This window comes from Oryctolagus cuniculus, chromosome 11 (genome assembly GCF_964237555.1).
Source record: "Oryctolagus cuniculus chromosome 11, mOryCun1.1, whole genome shotgun sequence".
NCBI lineage: Eukaryota > Metazoa > Chordata > Mammalia > Lagomorpha > Leporidae > Oryctolagus > Oryctolagus cuniculus.
In genome coordinates, this window is record NC_091442.1 from 71,592,156 (window position 1) to 71,611,804 (window position 19,649).

The following is a 19,649-nucleotide window of genomic DNA, read 5'->3' on the forward strand; positions in this document are numbered from 1 at the left end:
CAGAGGGAAGTTTTTCCAGTCTTCTAAGTATAATTTCCATTGCTGTTTTAGGTCTTTGTCTCCCTTTTCTGTTTCATTAGTATTTTCATATGGCTATCAGCTATTGTCAGTTCCAGGTAAAAGATACACATTCTGTACCTCAAAACCCACCGCATTTATTTGTAGGAAAGCATCAGAAAATACAATTTGCTTACTGAAATCAGTAAGTCGAGACAGTAGCTTTGGGTACAAAGAGACACCTCTTCCCCAGGAAAGAAGAAAAGGATTGGTACAAATACATGGGATGTCGTGGACTCTAGGTAGGTGGTGGAAATGCTGATACAGTCATACTTAATTTTCTTTGGGATAGAAATTAAGATTAGTAAAGTTGCAAGAAGTAATGATGTTGACCTGTCAGATTGCAGAAGCGTGATGAGACTGTCCAAGGTTAGGCTCCACTTCTGTAACAGGATGACAGGATGATTAGTGACACAGTCGGTGTCCCAGAGAGGGTAAATTAAGCAATGGGAAAGGGAAGGTGGTGATTATCTTCATCACTTCAGTGTAGTGGTGATTGGCCCAGCTGGAGAATACGGTCACCTGCGCCTCATTTTGGATTGAAGGTGGAGGTTATTACAGGTTTGTGGTGTGTGCGTGTTTTTTTTGTTTGTTTTTAAGATTTATTTATTTAAAAGAGAGGAGAGGCAGAGAGAAAGGTCTTCCATCTGCTGGTTCACTCCCCAATTGGCCACAATGGCTGGAGCTGAACTGAGCTGATCAAAAGCCAGGAGCTGCTTTTGAGTCTCACATGTGGGTGCAGGGGCCCAAGGACTTGGGCCATTTTCTGCTTTCCCACGCCATAGCAGAGAGCTGGATGGGAAGTGGAGCAGCCAGCCAGGTCTTAAACCGGTGCCTATATGGGATGCTGGCACTGCAGGCGGCGGCTTAACCTGCTATGCCACAGCGCCGGCCCCGACCCCGACCCCGACCAACGTTTTAAAGTTGCTTTTTTGTTGTTTAAAGATTGTATTTGAAAGTTATGGGCCCGTGCCACGGCTCACTAGACTAATCCTCCACCTTGCGGCGCCAACACAACGGGTTCTAGTCCCAGTTGGGGTGCCAGATTCTGTCCCGGTTGCCCCTCTTGCAGGCCAGCTCTGCTGTGGCCAGGGAGTGCAGTGGAGGATGGCCCGAGTCCTTGGGCCCTGCACCCCATGGGAGACCAGGATAAGTACCTGGATCCTGGCATCGGATCAGCGTGGTGCGCCGGCCGCAGCGCAGCGGCCGTTGGAGGGTGAACCAACGGCAAAGGAAGACCTTTCCCTTTTCTCTCTCTCTCACTCTCACTCTCACTGTCCACTCTGCCTGTCAAAAAAGTTATGCAAAGAGGTAGAGTCTTCCATCTGCTGGTTCACTCCCCAGATTGCTGCAACGGCTGGAGCTGAGACAATCCAAAGTCAAGAGCCAGGAGCTCCTTCCAGGTCTCCCTTGTGGGTGCAAGGGATAAAGGACTTGGGCCATCTTTTACAGCTCTCCCAGACCCTAACAGAGAGCTGGATCAGATGTGGAGCAGGTGGGACGCAAACTGGAGCCCATATTGGATGCCGGCACTTCAGACCGGAGCTTTAACCCTCTGCAGCACGCTGCCAGCCCCTTAAAGTTGCTTTTGTGTTTTTTACCCCTCTAGTTTCTTTGTCACCCCATAAAGTAGATTGGATAACATATTTTTAAAGATTTGTTTGTTTGAAAATCAGACTTTACACACACAGGGAAAGGCAGAGATCTTCCATCTGCTGGTTCACTCCCCAGATGGCAGTAACCAGCAGAGCTAGGCTAGGCCAAAGCCAGGAGCTTCATTCAGATCTCCCACGTGGGTGGCAGGGAACAAGGACTTGGGCCATCCTCTGTTGCTTTCACAGGCACATTAGCAGTGGAGCAGGCAAACGCTGGCCCTATAACATTCTGCTCTCCCATAGGAGGCTCTGAGAGGTGGTGGTCAGCAGAGTGGTGAGTAGAAGTTAGAATGATTTTATAATTGTAAATTTTCAGTTGTTTGCTGAATATGTCAAGCTAAACTTCCCCCCTTCCCACTGCTTGCTCCCTTAAGTGCTTTTTAAAGCTTAGTGATGTATGACCAGTAAGCATTTAGGAATGTATCTCTTTAAAATGTTCCCTTCCACAGATGTTGAACACCTACCATTCAGGATACTTTTGTGTAAGACAGGCCATAGCAGCATAGTGGTGTCCTGTTGTTTTTAAAAACTGATACAGGGTTGGGCTTTGTGGCACAGGAGGTTATGCTACTGCTTTGTATGCCTGCATCCCATATCAGAGTGCTGGGGGTTGAGTCCTGCTTCTACTTCCAACCCAGCTGCTTGCTAAGAGGCAGCAGATGATGGTTCAAGTACTTGGATCCCTACCACACATGTGGGAGAGTTCCTAGCTCCTAGCTTTGGCCTGGCCTGGCTGCAGTGTCTGGAAGACCTCTGTCACTTTGCCTTTCAAAATTAGGAAAGATGCTTAAGAAAAGTCCTATACATACTTGAACAGAGTCTATTTACATGGTTTCCTAGTTTTCCCCTTTGCTATTAGGCAGATTAGAGATTGGCCCTATCTTGTTAAGGTATACCAACTTGGGCTCAGTGTATCAGTGTATTGCACATCTAATTTATCCCAGGAACACTCGGTTAATTTAAAAGTGATTTGTAGAATTGTGAAGAACACCGAAGGAAACAGTTAAGTGAATTTAGTGATGGCTAGCTTTTCCCAGCTAATGGTTGGTCTTAGTTTAACTGTTGAACTGTTTCACATTCTCACAAATATATTAATGTGTGTGTGTGCCCGCTGAGAGACTACCTATAAACTGATAGAGCAGTATGTGTTCTGTTGTCTTTCATAAGTGAGAGTATGAATGGACACTGAAAGGCAGTGTCTTTTTTCCCTATTCAGAATACCTGGTGGTGGTTAAGAAATTCTTAACACACGTATCAAGGACAGAATATGCCCTCGCTAGACTTGGCCAAGACCAGTTGATCAGTTTGCAGAGTTAAATCTAAGTGAAAGTTCATGTTAACAGGTATGTACACCCTTAGTCTGTTTTGTTCTTTCTTTCCCATGACTTTGAGTTTGGTGCCCTCCTAGGGAGTTTAGTTTCCCTATACTCCAGTCTCAGGGCTGTAAGTAATATCTGTATGCTGTCAGTTTCCAAGTCTGTATCCCTGTTTAGACCAGTTGTCCCCCAAACTGGAGAGTTTACTCTACCGGACATCTGCTGAATGTCTGATAGGCCTCTCAGGATGCCAAGGCTGAACTCTAAACTGTTCACCCTGCCTCCTCCCCAGCTCCTTCCTCAGTCAGCAGTCTTTTCCAGCAGCTAACCTTGTTTCAGTTGCCAGGCCCAAACTCAGATCATTCTTGTCGCCACACTCCACATCCAGCACATTGAAAAGTGTTTTGTCTCTACCATCACAGAATACCTAGGTCTGCTTAGTACAGTTTCCACTGCCTCTGCCCTTGGACTATACACAGTCTCAGCTGTCAAGGTTTTATCTGTTCAGAATCCTACAGTGGCTCTCCGTTTCTGTCAGTGAAACCGTGGTTCTTAGGAATTTGCCCACAGATGGCTCCTAGTAACTTCCCTGGTGCCCACTTTATTCCAGCTACTCCGCTCCCTTGCCTTTCAGACCGGCCTTATGTGCCTTGCCCTTGGCTCTGAGCCTTTTCGGTGACATTTCCCCTGCCCGAGATGCTGTGGACACCTGTGTATGTGTCTCAGATTTATCCCCAATATTATGCAGAACCTACTCCCTCCCTGTAGTCTGCTCTGCTGTGTATTTTTCTCAGTTATTTATTGCCTAACAATACTGTTATCCAAATATAAAGCCTCATGAAAGCAAAAGTCGTTTTATTTTGTTAAGTCCCGGGAGTCTACATCAGCGTCTGGCACACAGACCTTACATGATGCTTGAGTGAATGTCCTTTAAGTGTTTACCACGTAATCTTGTTAGCTTAAACATAGTCTAAGAACTACAAGTTTTCATTGTGAAACCTCATGAAACTTGCAGGTTGGGTTTTTGTTTGTTTTTTTTTGTTTGTTTGTTTTTTTTTTTTTTTTTTGACAGGCAGAGTGGACAGTGAGAGAGAGAGACAGAGATAAAGGTCTTCCTTTGCCAAGTTGGTTCATCCCCCAATGGCCGCTGCAGCCAGCGCACCGCGCTGATCCGAAGCCAGGAACCAGGTGCTTCTCTTGGTCTCCCATGCGGGTGCAGGGCCCAAGGACCTGGGCTATCCTCCACTGCACTCCTGGGCCACAGCAGAGAGCTGGCCTGGAAGAGGAGCAACCGGGACTGGAACCCCGGGGTGCCGGGACTGGAACCCCGGGGTGCCGGCACCGCAGGCGGAGGATTAGCCTATTGAGCCGCAGCGCCGGCCCCCGATTGGGCCATTTTTAAGTGCACAGTTGAAGAGCATTAAGTACATTGCCAGTATTGTACAGCCCTTGCCACTGTCCATTGCTTTAAGCTTGTCAACCTCTCAAACAAACTGCTCGGTAAACAAGAGCTCCCTATGCCCACCCTGGCCCTGCCTCTGGCAAGCACTGTTGCACTTCTGTCTCAGCTGGCTTTTTCTAGGGTCGTCATATAAATGGAGTCTAGAACAGTTGTCCGTTTGAGACCAGCTTATATCAAGGTTCATCCTTACCACAGCACATAGCAGAATTTCATTTTCTTTATAGCTAATACTTCGTTTACATTGAACCAAATCTTGAACTTCTTTAGGGACAGATAATGTTTGAATGTTAGTGTGCTGCCATCTAGTGATAGGTTTATGTAAAAAGTAAGAGGTTACTCTCTTTAAAATTGAACATGGGATCTTTATTAAAATGTATTCATTACTTTATTAAAGATTTATTTTTTTTATTTTATTTTTATTTTTTTTTTTTTTTTGACAGGCAGAGTGGACAGTGAGAGAGAGAGACAGAGAGAGAAAGGTCTTCCTTTTGCCGTTGGTTCACCCTCCAATGGCCGCCGCTGCAGCCGGCGCACCGCGCTGATCCTGGCAGGAGCCAGGAGCCAGGTGCTTTTCCTGGTCTCCCATGGGGTGCAGGGCCCAAGCACCTGGGCCATCCTCCACTGCACTCCCTGGCCATAGCAGAGAGCTGGCCTGGAAGAGGGGCAACCGGGACAGAATCCGGCGCCCCAACCGGGACTAGAACCCGGTGTGCCGGCGCCGCAAGGTGGAGGATTAGCCTAGTGAGCCACGGCGCCGGCTCTATTACTTTATTAAAGATTTATTTATCAGGCAAAGAGAAGAGAGGTCTTCCATACACTGGTTCACTCACTCCCCAAATGACTGCAGCTATGCCATTCCAGAACCAGGAGCTTCTCCCAGGTCTTCCATGATGGTGCAGAGGCCCAAGGACTTGGACCACATTCCTTGGCTTTTCCAGGCCATAGCAGAGAGCTAGATCAGAAGTGGAGCATCTGGGACTCGAACCAGTGCCCATGTGGGATGCCGGCACTGCAGCCAGTGGCCTTACCCTCTAAGCCACAGCGCTGGCCCCAAAAGGGTAAATCTTGTTGTTGTGTTTGTTTGTTTGTTTGTTTTGGACAGGCAGAGTGGACAGTCAGAGAGACAGAGAAAGGTCTTCCTTTACCAAGTAGGTTCACCCCCCAGTGGCTGCTGCAGCCGGCGAACCGCGCTGATCCAAAGCCAGGAACCAGGTGCTTCTCCTGGTCCCCCATGCGGGTGCAGGGCCCAAGCACTTGGGCCATCCTCCACTGCACTCCCCGGCCACAGCAGAGAGCTGGAGTGGAAGAGGAGCAACCGGGACTAGAACCTGGTGTACCAGCACCGCAGGTGGAGGATTAGCCTATTGAGCCGCAGTGCCTGCCAGTAAATCTTATTTTGATAATAATGTTTTCTAGTTGAGGGAACAGGTGAATGTATGCATTCAGGCCCTAAGCAATACAGTCAATAAAAGGATATCCACAATAGAAACCAAGACTGATGTGAAAGATTATCTTTTTTAATCCAGAGTTCCTGTAGGTCACCACGATACAATCAACACAGAATGAACATCATAACACGTTGATTATTCTGGAGCAGTTACCTTATCAAAATGCTTTTTATTTTGATTATTGCATGAGAAATGTTTGTAAATTTGTTCAGAGCATGTAAGGAGTAAATTATTTTAATATTTGTTTATTTGAGAGGGAGAGTTACATAAAGCTTCCATTCACCGACTCACCCCCCCGCATGGTTGCAACAGCTGGGGCTGGGCAGGCTGGAGCCAGGAGCTTCATCTGGGTCTCCCAGTTGGGTAATAGGGCCTCAAGCGCTTTGGCTGCCATCTGCTGCTTTTCCAGGCCATTGCCAGAGAGCTGAATGGAAGTGGAGGAGCCAGGACTTGACCTGGTGCCCACGTGGAATGCCAGTGTACAGGCAGCAGCTTAACCCACTATGCCACAATGGAGTTCATATTATCCTAACATACTGAATAGAATTCTCATGATAGTTGCGCAGTGGACTTAATTTTGCTCAGCTCTTCAGTACTGTGTTTTGGTTTTGCTTTTAACCGCAGGTGGAAGCCTAAAATTGTGAGTGGAGGAGAAACAGAACAGGTTCACTTCCCAAGTGGCCACAATGGCCAGGGCTGGGCCGGGCCAGGTAGGAGCCAGGAGCTTTTTCCGGGTCTCCCACGTGAGTGCAGGGCTCCAAGCACTTGGGCCTTATGCTGCTTTCCCAGACAAATTGGCAGGGAGCTAGATTGGAAGTGGAGCAGCTGGGTCTTGAACCAGCACCCATATGGATGCCAGTATCACAGGCCTAAGTGTGATGGGCTATGGCACAACTGGTCAGCCCTCAAAAATAGATTTTAATTGCCGTGGACTATAGAAAAATACTAGTATATTAGAATCTACCTTATATTACACATAAATTTTAGTTCTAGGTGGATTAAATATGGGCTTAAAGTGAGACAGGACTAGCTGAAGAAGCAAATATAGGAAGTACATTTATGACTTGGGATTGAAGAAGAATTTCTTGACATAAAAGTACAAGTAACAACAGGAAAGATGGGTAAATTTTCATGTATTAAGAACTGCTCTTGGCTGGCACCGCGGCTCATAGGCTAATCCTCTCCCTGTGGCGCTGGCACTCCTGGCTTCGGATCAGCGCGGTGTGCCGGCTGCAGCGGCCATTGGAGGGTGAACCAACTTGGCAAAGGAAGACCTTTCTCTCTGTCTGTCTCTCTCACTGTCTAACTCTGCCTGTCCAAAAAAAAAAAAAAAAAAAAGATACTTGAAATACACATAACTGACAAAGGACTAATAGCAAGAATAGATAATAAACTACAGATCTAGAAGAATAAGAAGCCAAATAGGAAAGTGAGCAAAGGATGTGAACTCATTTCACAGAAGAAAACAATGTATCAGTAAGTAAAACTCTGCTTCCTTACTAATCTGGGAGGTGCGTATTAAAATCATAGGTGCCGTTTTACACCTACCAAATTGGCAAAGAAAAATGTTTAATGAAGTTAGTTCTAAGTATTGGCTAGTGTATGGCACAATGGGAGATACTAGAAGGGGAGTCAGTCAGTACAAGCATTTTGGAAATGGTTTAGGATCACTTGGTAAAGTGAATATGCGTATATCCCCTAGAGAAACTTTGCACTAGGAGATATTTACAAGAATGTAGCCACATTATTTCCAATAGCAAAAACAAATGGATAGCTACAAATGAAATAGGTGAATTGTAGAAAATATTTTCAGGATGGTACAGTTCTGAACGTTGTAAGAATTCTGACTGTGCACATGAACATAAATGAATCTTGAGATCAGTGTTGTGCAGAGGGTTAAGCCGCTGCTTGCCCCACTTCTGATGAAGCTTGCTGCTGATGTGCTTGGGAAGCTGTAGGAAGGTGGCCCAAGTACAGGGGCCCTGCCACCCACGTGGGAGACCAGAATGGAGTTTCTGGCTCCTTTCACCTGGCCTGACTAGGAAAGCAATGTAAGGAAATCATTTTAAAAATTCAGCATGGCAATTCTAGGAGTAGGAAGGTAGAGAAATAAAGCTGAGGCGGTTCCATAGGGGCTTCTGAAGTTCCATCATTGGTTTAGAATCATTAGAACTTACGGTTTTTTCTTTGGACTGCAAATATTTAATATACTTATGTATGTTTTACAATAATCATACACTATAAAATTAACACATTATTGTATAAGGCTAGAACTTGTAAGCTACTGTCATACCCAGAAAATGACACTAACAAATACCTAAAATTTTATTTAGGTATTTCTTCAGAAATGTAAATAGTACTTCCAAAAGTTCATGGAAAGTGAAATTAAAAGATGTTTTGGTGCAAAAATTATGAAAACTATGTGTAGTTTTTTTGTTTGTTTTTTGACAAGCAGAGTTAGAGAGAAAGGTCTTCCTTCCATTGGTTCACCCTCCAAAAGGCCGACATGGCCAGCGCGCTGCGCCAATCCAAAGCCAGAAGCCAGGTGCTTCCTTCTGGTCTCCCATGGGGTGCAGGCACTTGGGTCATCCCCCACTTCCTTCCCAGGCCACAGCAGAGAGCTGGACTGGAAGAGGAGCAACCTGGACAGAATCCGGTGCCCCGATCGGGACTAGAACCCGGGGTGCCAGCGCCACAGGTGGAGGATTAGCCAAGTGAGTTGTGGCGCCGTCCTGCATAGTTTTTTTTTAATATAACATTCTTAACCATTTCTTTTATTTTTTAAGAATTATTTATTTGAAAGAGAGATCCATCTTCTATCCACTGACTCAGTCCCAAAATGGTTGCAATGGCCAGGGCTGGACCAGGCTGAAGCCATGAGCCAGCAGCTTCTTCCAGGTCTCCCATGTGGATGCAGGGGATTAGTACTTGGCCATTTTCCGTGGCTTTTATAAGTGCATTAGCAGGGAGCTGGATCGGAAGTGGAGTAGCCAGGATTTGAACTGGTGCCAACGTGGGATGCCAGCTCTGCAGGCGGAGGCTTAACCTTGTATCCCAAAGTGCCGGCGTCATAGTTTTTTGGTTGTTTTTTTTTTTTGGGGTTTTTTTTTTTTTTTTTTTTTTTTTTTGCATAATATACTTTGTGAACTTTTTGGAGACCCTTTGCTTTTGTAAAAAAAAGATTTATTTAGTTTATTATTTGAAAGGCAGAGTTACAGAGAGGCAGGGGCAGAGACAGAGAGGTCTTCTATCCATTAGTTCGCTCCCCAAATGGCCCCAGCAGCTGGAGCTGTGCTGATCAGGAGCCAGGAGCTTCTTCCAGGTCTCCCACATGGATGCAGGGTCCCAAGGACTTGGGCCATCTTCTGCTCTCCTAGGCCATAGCAGAGAGCTGCGTCGGAAGTGGAGCAGCTGGGACTCAAACCGGCACCCATATGGGATGCCAGCACCACAGATGGCAGCTTTACCCGCTGCACCCCAGCACCGGCCCCATGAGACCTTTACTCTGCTTTAAAACAGTTTCCTAGTTCTGTCTGAAATGTTTAGTTCACTTGAATTTGTAGATAATATAGTCCAGTGACTGCCTGGACTTAACAAGTAGGTGATGTTGTAAACAGTCTCCTGCTGAATCAGAGAATGTCAGCCTGGAAGACAGGAACATGTGTAGCTTGAGAAATCATTAGAATTACCACCGCTGCTGTATGTTTTGTTTGATACAATGTCAGGGGGGAGCACAAGGCTTATATTTCTCAGAAGTGAGTTTATGACATGACTTTGTTGGGATAAACATAAAGTTAGTGTTCACACTGCACTAGGTGGAAGAAACCAAATGTCTAGTGGTCAGCATCCCAGGTACTAGGCTAAGGATTGGGAGGAGTGGTTCCCAGTGATGATAGGTGTAGGACGGTAGTGGCAAGGTGAGGATCTGAAACATTGAATTGCATGCGATGCTACACAGAGGTACCTGTGTTTTTTGCCTTGGGATGCAGAGATCAATACAGATAATACATCCAAGTGTAGACAACACCCATCCACTCTCAGGAAGCAGACTATTGAAATGTTATGCCTGCTTGAACCACTTGGATGAACCCGAGCATCAGCTTGACAGCTTTGCACTTCGGGGTAACCTACCTATGTCAAACCATTCCCGCCTCCTTTTTGCATATACTATCTGAAGTGCTAACGGCTGTCAGTTCTTACAGTGATGACCTCAGCTGGAGTCTGCTTCCTGAAGGAATTGGCTGAGACAGAGGTTACTAGAATTGGTCTTCCTGCAACAGGAAGAAACAGTGTTGGGAGCAGATCTCATTAGATGACAGCCAATCAGGATTAGAAAATAGTATCTTCTAAAACTTGGAAGTCCTTGATTCGCATTGAGTCCTATGTCCTCATCTTTCAGAATCACTGTTGCTCATTCTATTTAATTTTGCCAGGAGAGATCCTTGTAAGGGATAGCTTGAAGACAGTTCTGAAGATACCCGGGCAGCCACATGGATAAGGAAGAAAACCATTCTTGCAGATGGAATACTGACAGTAAATTCTTCAAGGATAATTGAGACAGCAAAAGACTGGCCGAATGAGGGAAAAAGAGAATGATCAGAAACGGGTTCCAGAAGGTATCTGGGGATATGAAATTGTAGGACTGTATGGAAAATCGTTAAGATCTTCACTTTTAATAGTTTGGCAGGACACTTGGAAGGGTATGCATAGCTAGGTGGCGTAGTTCTACATGTTCTCACTGGTCGCTATTTGAAGAGTAGGCTTTTAGGGAGCAATTCTTAAAGACAAATTAGAATGATTTTGCACTAACATAGAAATAGTGGCTTAGAGTGGTAACAGTAGAAACACGGATTTTGAGCATTTTTTCATTTTCATTTTACTTAAAAGGCAGACAGGTCTTCCATCTGTGGGCTCGCTCTAAATATGTGCAACTGGCAGGTCTAGACCAGCGTGAAGCCAGTAGCTGAGAACTCTCCCATGTGGGTGATGGCAAGCCAACTGCTCGAGTTGTCTTTGACCACTGCTACCTGTTGGGGTGTATATTAGCAGGAAGCTGTTGCGGAACTGCAGCAGGATTCAAAAGCAGGCACTTTAAATGGAGTGCTGGCTTCCCAAGCAGCATCTTAACCACTGTGCCAAATGCCCACCCAGATTTTCAGTGTATCCTCAAGGCAAAGCCAACTTCATTTATTGGCAGATTGGTGAATAAGAGAAAGAGAAGAAAGGATATTTGAGAAAGTGCATTGTCTTCATTTTGTGTGGTGATAGGAATTGAAAATTTCATGTAAAGTAAGCTGAGTTTGAGAAAATATTAAACCACCAAATGGAGATATTAAATAGTCATTTGACTATATGTAGCTGAAATCCAGGGTCAGAGTCAGGGCTGGAGATAACACTGGTAGGAACATACATGCTGTTTAAAGTGGAGGACCAGAGGAGATGACCAGACTAAATCATGGGGTGCTCCTAAATTTTATGTTTATATAAATTATGTATGTATTTTTAGAGATTTATTTATTTATTTGAAAGGTAGAGAGAGAGGTCTTCGCTCTGCTGGTTCACTCCCAAATGGCTGCAACGGCCAGAGTTGCGCCAATCTGAAACCAGGAGCCAAGAGCTTCTTCCGGGTCTCCCATGTGGGTGCAGAGGCCCCAACACGTGGGCCACCCTCCACTGTTATCCCATAATAATAAACCAGCCATAGCAGAGAGCTGGATTGGAAGTGGAGCAGGCGGGACTCAAACCTGTGCCCATATGGGATACTGGCACTGCAGGTGGCGACTTCACCTGCTACACGACAGCGCTGGCCCCAATAAGTTAATTATATATTTTTTGACAGGCAGAGTGGAGAGAGAGAGAGACAGAGACAGAGAAAGGTCTTCTTTTTCCATTGGTTCACCCTCCAATGACCACTGCGGCTGGCGTGCTGCAGCCGGCGCACCGCACCAATCTGAAGCCAGGAGCCAGGTGCTTCTCCTGGTCTCCCATGGGGGTGCAGGGCCCAAGGACCTGAGCCATCCTCCACTGCACTCCCGGGCCACAGCAGAGAGCTGGCCTGGAAGAGGGGCAACCGGGACAGAATCCGGCGCCAGGACCATGACTGGAACTCGGGGTGCTGGCACTGCAGGCAGAGGATTAGCCTAGTGAGTCGTAGAACCGGCCAAGTTAATCATATTTTAAAATGTGTAATTATCTTTAAAATAATGATTGGGTAATAAATCCTGAGAAGAGGCTGCTTTTGGAATGAGAGCTAGGAGGAAAGAGGAGGGATGTCCCAGTAGCCCAGCTTCCCAAGAGGGATTGGAAAATATGCTAAGGGAAGCTGGGGTGAAGACTGAACTGATCATTTGACAGCTGGTTCTTCAGAGGCTTGACTTGGGCAGTATTAGTGTGGTGATGAGAAGAAAGTGATTCAGGTGAATTCAGAAGGGACTGAGCGGGGAGGAAATAGCCTTTCAAAGGAGTATTGTTGTAATCTGTCAGCAGGCCAACAGAACGGTCTTAACCTCTGAGAAATCCTGAAGCCAGTCTTGTACCGCAGGTGAGTCTGAGCCACCTCACTGAAGTCAGGCAGGAACATTCAGAACACTCTGTCAGAGCCTCCTGCTGCCACCACACCCTCCATGCGTGGCATCGTTGGGAGGAAGGCTCCCAACTTTGGTCTTCTCCCTGGGAAGAGAAAGAAGTAGAACATGTGTCCTGCCCTTGGGACCGGTTTGTGTCCTGCTTCAAACCAAACACTGACAGGAACAGGGTGTGAAGTAGTTAAGACAATTCCAGCGCACTGAAGCCTGTGGTACCGCAGATGGACACGAGGGGGAGCTCTAGCACAGCAATTACTACAGCACCAGCGAGGCTACCATATCACAAACACCAGGGGGAGCTCCTGAGTACACACTGGCAAATCTCAGTTCACTCACATGGGATGGTAGAGAACGTGCATTCCATGAAAAAGCCTCAGAGGCCTCCAGGGTCTCTAGCCAAGCAGATTGGAGAAATCTTTCTCTGTATAACACCAGGCCATAAAATTGGAGACATGCTGGAATCCTAACAAAAAATAAGACCTGCAAAACAATTGGACACATGGCACATTTAAAGGGACAAATCTCCAGAAACCACCCCGAATGAAATGGAGTTATATGAGTTGCCAAAGAATTCAAAAGTACAACTATGGAGGTAACAATTGCATTGCATTAGGTATTAGAAATAGGGGCACAAAAGGTGATCAATATCATTAACCGTTAGAAAAACACATTAAAACTCACCCGAGAGAGCCAGTGCTGTGGGGTAGCAGGCTAAGCCTCCAGCTGCTCCTCTTCCAATCCAGCTCTCTGCTATGGCCTGGGAAAGCAGTGGAAGATGGGTCAAGTGCTTGGGCTCCTGCACCTGTGTGGGAGACCTGCAAGAAGCTCCTGGCTCCTGGCTTCAGACCGGCACAGCTCCAGCTGTTGTGGCCATTTTGGAAGTGAATCAGTGGATGGAAGACCTCTCTCACTCTCTTTAAATTTAAATAAATCTTTTTTAAAAGAAGTAATCTAGAGATGATTTAAAATACATAGAAGTTTGTGCATAGATTATATGTAAATACTGTTTCATAAAAAGAATTTAAGCATCTGGATTTTGGTATCTGCAGGGGGCTTGGAACCAATCCTCCATGGATATGGACAATTATATAGACATATTGATAAGCAGAGTCCTATAACGGAAGTGGGCCTGAAAAGAACTTTTAAATCTTAGGTGGAATTTTTTTCCCTTTTTCTAAAAAATTATTTGAAAGGCACAGTTAGAGAAGAGAAGGAGAGAGAGATCTTCCATCTGCTGGTTCACTCCCCAGTTGGTTGCAATGGTTGAGGCTGTGCCAGGCAGAAGCCAGGAGCCCAGAGCTTCCAAGTTTCCCACATGCTTGGGCCATGTTCCACTGCTTTCCCAGGCACATTAGCAGGGAGCAGGATTGGAAGGGGAGTAGCTGGGTCTTGAACCAGCATTCATATGGGATGCCAGTGCTACAAAGGAGGCTTAATCTGCTATGGCAAAACACTGGCCCCCAGCATAGATTTTCTTTTTCCTCCAGAAACCTTTTATTTAAAGTATAGAAACTTCATGCATTTCATAAATACACTTTAGAAATACAGTGATTTTCCCACCATACCTGTGATCCCACCCTTCTTGCTCCTCCGTCTCCTATTCTTCATTGTTATTTTTCACTAAGATCTATTTTTGATTAACTTTATACACATAAGATTAACTATACTAAGTAAAGAGTTCAACAAATATTAAAAAAAAAAACTTCCTCAACCGTCAAGATAAGGGGTGTTCAAAGTTATCACATCTCAAAGTGCCAATTTCACTTCTGTAGATTACCTTTTAGGTGCTCTATTAGTTATCACAGAACAGGGAGACCTATGGTGTTTGTCTTTTTGTGACTGGCTTATTTCACTAAGTGCAATGTTTTCCAGTTGCATGCATTTTGTTGCAAATGACATGCTCACTTCCTCCCTCCTTCCCTCCCTCTCCCTCCCTCCTTCCTCCCTCCCTCCCTTCCTTCCTCCCTCCCTTCCTTCCTCCCTCCCTTCCTTCCTTCCTCCCTTCCTTTTTCTGTCAGTATTCCATGGTGTCCGTATCCCATAATTTCTTTACCCAATTTTCAGTTGATGGACATTTGGGTTGATTCCATTTCTTAGCTACTGTGAATTGAGCTGAATAAACATGGGAATACAAACAACTCTCATAAGCTGATTACATTTCCCAGTAAATTCCCGGGAGTGGAATGGCTGGGTCATATGATAGGTCTATATTCAGATTTCCTCCTTGTTGACTTCTGTATGAAAGCCATTCCAACAGGAGTGAGGTGAAACCTCATTGTGGTTTTGATTTGCATTTCCCTGATGACTAGTAATCCTGAGCATTTCTTCATGTGTCTGTTGGCCATTTGGATTTCCTCTTTCAAACAATGCCTGTTTAAGTCCTTTGCCCATTTCTTCACTATGCTTTTTATTGTTGTTGAGTTTCTTCATCTCTTTATATATTCTGGTAATTTATCAGTTGCATAGTTTGCAAATAATTTCTCCCATTCTGTTGGTTGCCTCTTTCACTGTGCTGAGTGTTTATTTTGCTGTACAGAAGCTTCTCAACTGATGTAATAATCCCACCTGTCAATTTTGGCTTTGATTGCCTGTGCCTCTGGGGTCTTTTCCAAGGACTCTTTGCCTATACCAATGTCTTGCAGGGTTTCCCCAATGTTCTCCAACAATTTGATGGGATTGGGCCATAAATTGGGGTCTTTAAGCGATTTGAGTGGATTTTGGTGTAAGGTGTAAGGTAAGGGTCTTGCTTCATACTTCTACATACGGAGATCCAGTTCTCCAGCACCATTTGTGGAAGAGACTGTCCTTGCTGCAGGGATTGATTTTAGCTCCTTTGTCAAAGATAAGTTGGTTGTAGATGCATGGGTTGATTTCTGGCGTTTCCATCTATTTTTGTAACAGTTTTGATTATAACTGCCTTATAGTATATCTTGAAATGTGGTATTGTAATGCCTCTAGCTTTGTTTTTATTGAATAAGATTGCTTTAGCTATTCGGGGCCTCCTGTGTTTCCATATGAATTTCAGCATCATTTTTTCTAGATCTGAGAAGAATGTCCTTGGTATTTGGATTAGTATTGCATTGAATCTGTAAATTGCTTTTGGAAGTATGGATATTTTGATGATATTGGTTCCATGAACATGGAAGATTTTTCCTTTTTTTTTTTTTTTTTTTGGTGTCTTCTATTTCTTTAATGTTTTGTGATTCTCATCATAGAAGTCTTTGATGTCTTTGGTTATATTTACTCCAAAGTATTTGATTTTTGTAGCTATTGTGAATGGGATTGATCTTGCAAATTCTTTCTCAGCCATGGCATTGTCTGTGTATTCAAAGGCTATTGATTTTTGTGTGTTGATTTCATATCCTGCCACTTTACCAAACTCTTCTATGAGTTCCAAAAGGCTCTTAATGGAGTCTTTTGGGTTCCCTATTTATAGAATCAGGGTAGTTTTTCTTCCTTCCTTCCTAATTTTTATCCCTTTGATTTCTTTTTCTTGCCTAATGGCTCTGGCTAAAACTTCCAGGACTGTATTGAATAGCAGTGGTGAGAGTGGGCATCCTTGTCTGGTTCTGGATCTTAGTGGGAGTGCTTCCAACTTTTCCCCATTCAGTAGGACACTGGCCAAGGGTTTGTCGTAAATTGCCTTGATTTTGTGTTGAGGAATGTTCCTTCTATACTCAATTTGCATAAAGTTTTTATCATGAAAGGATGTTGTATTTTGACAGATGTTTTCTCTGCATCTCTTGAGATAATCATGTGGTTTTTGTCCCTCAATTTGTTAATGTGATGTTAATTGATTTACAAATATTAAACCATCCTTGTGTACCAGGGGTAAATCCCAGTTGATCTGGGCGAATTATCTTTCTGATAGGTTGTTGGCTTCAGTTGGCTAGTATTTTGCTGAGGATTTTTGCATCTATGTTCATCAGGGTAATTGGCCTGTAGTTCTCTTTCTCTGTTGTATCTGTTTCAGTTTTCAGAATTAAGGTGATGCTGAAAGTTTAGGAGGATTCCTTTCCTGTCAATTGTTTGGAATAGCTTGAGAAGAATTGGAGCTAATTCTTCTTTCAATGTCTGGTAGTATTGAGCAGTGAAGCCATCTGGTCCTGGGCTTTTCTTTGCTAGGAGGGTCTTTATTACTGATTCAGTTTCCATCTTGATTATTGTTCTGTTCAGGTTTTTTGTGTCTTCATGGCTCAATTTAGCTAGGTTATAAGTGTCCAGGAATCTGTCCATTTCTTCCAGGTGTCCTGAATTGTTGATACACAACTCTTTGTAGTAACTTCTGATTATTCTCTTTATTTCTGTGGTATCAGTTGTTACCTTGACTTTTTCATCTGTAATTTTATTGATTTAGGTCTTTGTCCTCTTTTTTTTTTTTTCATTTTTTGGTTAGTTGGGCCAGTGGTGTATCAGTTTTGTTTAAAAACCAGTTCTTCATTTTGCTGATCTTTTATTTTTTTGTTTCAGTTTTGCTTGTTTTCTAATGTTAGATATTTTTTCTCCAACTAATTTTGGGTTTAATTTGCTGTTTTTCTAGATCCTTGAGATGCGTTGATAACTCAATTTTTTGTGCCTTTCCAGTTCCTTGATTTCGGCACCAATTACTATAAACTTTCCTCTTAACACTTCTTTTGCTGCATCTCATAAATTTTCATATGTTGTTATTGTCTTCATTCATTTCCAGAATTTTTTTATTTCTCTTTTGATTTCTTCTGTGAGCCACTTTCTTTCAGGAGCATGTAGTTCAGTCTCCATGAGTTTGCATATGTTCCAGAGATTCTTTTTTTTTTATTATTGATAATCTGTGTCTGACTTTAAGTTGGCCTGGAATCATTTTGTGTCAAATTAGAATGTTTGGCATGGGGTTAAGTTCCTTTTTTTTTTTTTTTAAACAGGCATAGTTAGACAATGAGAGAGAGACAGAGAGAAAGGTTTTCCTTCTGTTGGTGCACCCCCAAAATGGCCGCTACAGGCAGCACACTGCGCCGATCCGAAGCCAGGAACCAGGTACTTCCTCCTGGTCCCCCATGCAGGTGCAGGGCCCAAGCACTTGGGCCATCCTCCACTGCCCTCCTGAGCCACAGCAGAGAGCTGGACTGGAAGAGAAGCAACTGGGACTAGAACCTGGCGTTCATATGGGATGCTGGTGCCGCAGATGGAGGATTAACCATGGTGTCGGCCCAGCAGTGCACTTTTAAACAACCAATGAGTCAAAGGAAAAACCACAAAAGAGAATTGAGAAAATACCTGGAAACAAAAGAAAATAGAACCACAACATACCAAACTTGTGGAATGCAACGAAAGTACAATTCAGGGGGATGTTAATTTAAATAAAAGTTGTTTTTTGTGTTTTTTTGTGTGTGTGTTTTTTTTTTTTTTTTTCAAAATCAGCAACCTAGCTTCACACCTCAAAGAACTAGAAAAGAACAAACCACACTCAACTTCTGAACTAGCTCCTACTATGCCCTGGGAGGCAGCAGATGATGGTTCAAATAGTTGAGTCCCTGTCATATCCTTGGGAGACTTGGATTGAGTTCTTGTCTCCAGGCTTTGGCTTGACCTAGCCCTGGCTATTGCAGGTGTTTAGGGAGTGAAATGCAGATGACAGATTCTTTCTCTTCGTCTGTGTTTGACTTTCAAATAAAATTAGTAAGACTCCTCCTCAGACTTTTTCACAGAATTGCAGAGGAGGAAACACTACCAAGTGCATTTTACGAGGCCAGCATTACCCTGATCCAAAACCGAAAACATAAGAAAACTATAGACCAGTCTCTCTGATGAATATGGATGCAACAAGTTGGGTATTTGAGGGATTTACTCTAACATAATAAGGGTCAGAACAGTAGAATCATAATCGCGAATAATATACAGTTGTGTATATAAGTGGGTATACGGTTTCAGTTTTGCAAGATAAATGTTTTAGAGATCTATTTCACAACTATGTGAATATACTTAACACTACTGAGCAGTTAAAATTGATTCAGATGATAAAATGCGTTGTGTTCTTACCTGAATGATACGAGTATTATTGTAAAGAAAAATAAAATCAGACGGGGATGTCCCGTTTTAGCAATGGATGTTTGGGACATTGCACAAGCCAACTGTCATGATGTTGTAGATATGCTGTCTAGACGACCTCCTGTATCTAAGGACATAACTAAGCTAAATGTGAGAAGTTGGAAAAACAGGCCATGTAAATGGAAACCTAAAGAAAGCAAGAGTGGTCATGAATAAGATGACTAAGCCACAGAATGACTAAGCCACATTTCAAAGGCCATCTTCCCACCTTTACTGATGCAAAGTTGAAGCCCTAGGTGGTCATTTGGCCTAGTGGTTACAATGCCTGTGTCCCATATCATAGTACCCTGAGTTTGATTCCCAGCTCTGCCTCCAAATTCCAGACACTGCAGATGCAGACCCTGGGAAGCAGTGGTGATGGCCCAAGCAACTGGGTACCTGCCACGTAGGTGGGAGATCTGGAATTAGGTCTCATCTCCAAGGTCCAGCCTCCAAAGCTTTGCAGGCATTTGAGCAAATGAGCTTGCCAAATTACCTCTGTGTTTCAAATTTTAAAAAATTGAAGCCTCAAAAAGTACATATCATTAAAAGATGTTCATCCTCCAGTGAGCCCTTTAGGCAGGGAATTGTAAAAATATAGAGAGTTCTGGAATAGTGACTACATTGAGGTCTTCATGCTTAACAATGTAGAGCCCCATTTTTGTGATACAGTCAGTTTGTGTCCTCATATGGAAAGGGAAGGTGTAATGAACTTTTACTATAGCTTGGTATGTATCTGTTTACAGTGCCCATTTCTGAGATGCAAACAAGTCACAGACTCACAGTAACTCAGAGGCTGTATATATTGAAGAAACAGTGGTGGTATGGAGACATTCATTTGGCCCCTTGTGTGAAAATACTCTTTGAATATACTTATCTGTTCGGAATCCTTTGTGTGCAGATGGAATGGAAACCTGTTCCTTATGCGCAATCATGTAGGCGATTCCACTGATAGAATTCTGTGTCAAATAGGAAATAGTGAACAGTGTGAACTTGGTGAGTGTTCAGATCCAAGGTCTCACCTCCCAGAAACCGCATGAAAGCAATAAGGACAGTAAAACAGCTTG